Below are 4,804 nucleotides of genomic sequence, written 5' to 3'. Positions count from 1 at the left end.
CATTAGAATTTTATGGTCACATTGAGATAGATAAATATGTATACATATGTGTGTGTGTGTGGATGTATGTGCATGTATATCTATCTGTAACAAGCAAAACTGCTTTATAGGATGGAGTCTATTTTGAAGCTCTAAAATTTGTAATATCATAGAACACTCACAGGAGGTATGAGTTGGCCAAGTTCTGCCAAGGAAGTTCTCACAAGAAGGCATTATGAAATGTCCTTATTCCTCAGAACTTAACTTTAAAATGTTCCCACTGGAGTCCAATGGAAATTTTATGAGACTAAAGGATTGAATTAGGTCTTGTATATTTTTAAAGGGTCATTCAAAAAGGCAAAGTCTAAATTTTTTACAGATGGCAGAATAAGGACTGATGCAGTTGGCCAAAACTGACCTTTTATGATTTTCAAAAGCAAATGTTTACTGAAGAGAATTCTACTATACTACCAATGGGGGAAAACTTTCTGGATGCTTACACTGGACAGCTCAGTTCACATTCACTGCCAAACATATTTATAAAAAAAAAAATCAATAATAATATTTTCCATGGTACCTGTTTTCAACTTCCTCTCAAAAATTTTTGCCCTGTAGTTGTTTTTTCTCAAACACAAGTATGTTTCTGAGGAAAAACATTTTCAATAAGAATAGGATTGTGAAAGTACATGCATTTTAGGAAGCTTACTGTTAGCTTCACAGCCTACTGTAAAGGTTGAGGATGATGGAGTTTTGCCTGATCTTCTAGACAGTAAATTCAGAACCGATTTTAAGTTCTTCCAGAATGGAGCTCCTTTTAAACTTCTTTTAAAATACAACTCCCTTTTTCAAAGAGGTAGAGGGGTTTCAGAAAGTTTAATGTTCTTTAATATGTTAAATAAAACTCTTAAAAAACAAAATTTTGATGAGCTGAGTGAAAAAGTTAGAATATTAAAATCTATAAAATGTGGGTGGGAAAAATGAAAGGTGATTTGTCACAATATATTTTGGGTTTGATGAATTTTAAAAGTTTAGTAGGGAGCACATATATTAACACGGGAACAGTACAGAGAAGATTAGCATGGCCCCTGCACAAGCAGATTATTTAAGGATTTTTTTTTCCATATATGTAATAAAAATGGTTTTAAGACTGCTACTTGCATCCTGTGAAGAAAGCTGAGCACCGAAAAACTGATGCTTTTGAACTATAGTGTTGGAGAAGACTCTTGAGAGTCCCTTGGACTGCAAGGAGATCCAACCAGTCCATCCTAAAGGAGATCAGTCCTGAGTGTTCATTTGAAGGACTGAGGCTGAAGCTGAAACTCCAGTACTTTGGCCACCTCATGCGAAGAGTTGACTCATTGGAAAAGACCCTGATGCTGGGAGGGATTCGGGGCAGGAGGAGAAGGGGACAGCAGAGGATGAGATGGCTGGATGGCATCACTGACGTGATGGACATGGGTTTGGGTGGACTCCGGGAGTTGATGATGGACGGGGAGGCCTAGCGTGCTGCAATTCATGGGGTCACAAAGAGTCAGACACGACTGAGTGACTGAACTGACTGACTTGCATCCTACTGGAAAAGAGTTTTGTTTTGTTTATTCAGGGAATGGATGTGATATTCACTCTGTAAAGAATTTAGAGAAGTGCCTAGAAGCACAAATAATAAAGACTGTTATATAGTTCTATGTAGACACACACACACACACAAGTTGGGGGAAAAACTGAAATGGTGAGCTCAAATTATAAGTAGGATTATTCATTTCCATGATAGCCATAGTCTAGAACTTTCTTTCTTTTTCCAGGAAAGTCGTATTTTTATTTATTTTTAAACACTTTTTAAAAGATGTATTTATTTATTTATTTTTGGTTGCTCTGGACCTTGGGTGCTGCACGCGGGCCTCCTCCAGTTGTGGAGAGTGGGGGTTACTCTCCAGGTCCAGAGTGTGACTTTCTCCTTGCGGTGATTCCTCTTGTGGAGCATGGACTCTAGAGCACTGGTTCAGTAGTTGCGGTGCTCGGGTTTAGCTGCCCTGGGCATGTGGGACCTTCCCTAACCAAGGATGGAAACTGTGTCCCCTGCATTGGCAAGTGGACTCTTTATCACTGAGCCACCAGGGAAGTCCCTAGAACTTTCTTATCTTCTTATTTATTAAGTGGGTGCTTTTATTACTTACTTAATAAGTAGCTTACTTATTAAGCTACTCTTTCGATGTGCAGACTTTTAAAACATTCTGTTTCATAGCTGATCACCAGAAAATCAGGAACATTGCAATTTTCTTTCTCAGGAGAAAATAAATATTGTAGGTATTCAGACACCACTTAATGTAGTAAAGCATGACATTGGCACCTAATCTAAGCTCCCCAAATGACCTTCTTCTGTTAAAAACTGCACAAGTCTATGGTTTTAAAAACAATAATAAATAGATAGTTTGAAGTGTAAAATAGTACCCCGACTTTGGAGAAAGCTTTGACACTTTCTTATAAAGTTATAAATATGCCCTTGTTCTCTGTTCTGGAAATTCTATCCCTAAACTTTTACCAAAAAATAAAAACACATATTCACTAAGCTTTACTCATAAGTAGCAAAAACTGGAAACTCAAATTCCATCAAGAAGGGAATGGACAAATTTTAGTACATTTCTGCAGTAGAGTACTATTTGGCAATAAAAAATATGTTGATAGACACAACAACATGAATAAGTCTAACAAATGTTATGTTTAGCAGAATAAACTGAAAATAAAAGGGTACACAGTTCCATTAACATGAAGGACAATATTATATAAAACTAAATCAACAGCTTTAAAAATCAAAAAAGTGTTTGCCTCTGGATAAAGGAGAAGATTCACAGAGAAAAGACTTGAAGATACTTCCTGGGATGCTGGCAATGTCTGTTCTTCACATGGGTGGCTGCGTGCATTTGTAAAAAGTCATGAAATCATACACTTAAAATGTGTGCATTTTTACCAGTGATTAATTTTATTTTGAAAAAGGATAAATGGATATATTTTTAAAGATTTTTTCACATATGTCAGGCAAATCAAAAGAAGGACTTCTATTATGTGCCTTCCGATATCACTGTTTGTGAACTTAAGTGGTTCTAATGACAAAATGAACAGATTTAACTCTGCAACTGTGCATCATTTTTCTAACCGGTCTATTTTCCAGAAGGTAAGAGCTTGCCTTTTTTTAAAAAATTTAAATTGTTTGTAATACAGCACATAAATTGCCATTAAACATGGCAATGCAATGAGAACCTCTAGAAGAAACAGGTGGGATCACTTCCCATTTTTTTCCTTATGACTTTGAGAATAAATCTCCCCCAAATGACACCTTTCTCCTTCAAACACTTCAGTTGTATATTTTATAACTTTTACATATGTCATTTTTACATGACAGTCACAGCTCCCACCTGGAGTTTTGCAACACCGTCCGCATGTTACCCTTTTTTTTAGAATATGCATGTTTTATTCTGAATAATTTTGCATAATAAAAATGAAAGTACAAAATAATTAACACAAAATATTTTAACAAGCTAAAATAAATCTTGAAAAAAAAAAGGGGGAAATGTAATCCATGGCAGAGTTTCCAAAAGTCATATAAGTTTGAAAACATCCTTCCAGTTTCACTAACTGAAAGATTTCAAGGTCAAAAAGAAATCTCAGGATCAAGGATCTAAAATAATATACTACATCCTCTCTAGACAGTTAATATTGATATTGAAGTGTAACAGATTCAACAAATTTTAAAAAATTTGTAAATGGCTTAATAGACACAGAGATTTTAACTAACAAGCTGAGAAAAACTTAAATACTAACAGATTGATTTTTTATTGACTTGCACATTCATTCATTCACTTGTTTGTTAATTCTATCAACAAATATTTATTGGGAATAAATAAATAAATTGGGAATAAATTGGGAATAAATAAATAAATAAATATCCAAGTTCTTAGAAGGTTCTAAGAACTTGGACTATGTAGAAGACAAACAGATTAAAATGCCAGCTTTTCAACATGAGAAGAATGCTTGATATTGTACCAAAGGTAAGAAGGTAGGAAAGCAAAATATAAAATTAAAGGAAGAGTATTGAAATTCTTAATAAGGTAACCAGGAAAAGCCTACTGGTAGACATGGATTTTGAGTAAGGACCTAAAAGAAATAACAGAGTTAGAAATGCCAATACCCGGGCAAGAACAGCCCAGACAGCAGCAAAAGCAATGCAAAGGCCCTGAGGTGGGCCAATACCTGACTAGTTTAAGACGTTGAAAGCAGCCCTTACAGCTAAAGCAAAGAGAAGGAAAGAAAGGAAGAAGGTAAGATCAAAGAAACACTGTGGGCCAGATTACACAGGGCTTTTCAGACTGTTGTAAAGAGTAGTTTTTATAGTGCTTGGGATGGGGCTACTGAAGGTTGAAAGCTGAGGGGTGACATGGTCTCATTTCCATTTTAACTAGTTCCTTCTAGTTTCTCTTTTGAGAACAGAATGGTGAGGGTCAAGGGTAAAAACAGGAAAGTTATTTAAGAGGCTACTGCAATAATTCAGATAGAATGATAGAAAGCAGTAACTTGGAACAGGATGGAAGCAGTGGATAGTGGAGATAAATGATTGAGTTTTAATATATTTAATATATAAATTTATATATTAAATATATATATATTTAATATATATAGGGACTGGATATATATATTTAAATTTAAAATATATGTAAATTTATATATTTGATATAAAATTTTATATATTTAATATATAAAATTGAATATATATTTTGAAAGTAGAGTTAAGATTTGTTGACAGATGAAAAGCAAGGTGTGAAAAAAAAAGTCA

The 4,804-nt window shown here is 34.6% G+C and overlaps 1 pseudogene; it reads left to right on the top strand.

The window, feature by feature from the left end:
• Positions 1-1,005: 1,005 nt before the first annotated feature.
• On the top strand, positions 1,006-1,097 carry LOC122698976 (annotated as a pseudogene).
• Positions 1,098-4,804: the final 3,707 nt, after the last annotated feature.

The sequence above is a fragment of the Cervus elaphus genome, chromosome 8 (genome assembly GCF_910594005.1).
Source record: "Cervus elaphus chromosome 8, mCerEla1.1, whole genome shotgun sequence".
Taxonomy (NCBI): domain Eukaryota; kingdom Metazoa; phylum Chordata; class Mammalia; order Artiodactyla; family Cervidae; genus Cervus; species Cervus elaphus.
This window is presented reverse-complemented; position numbering and strand designations above follow the sequence as displayed.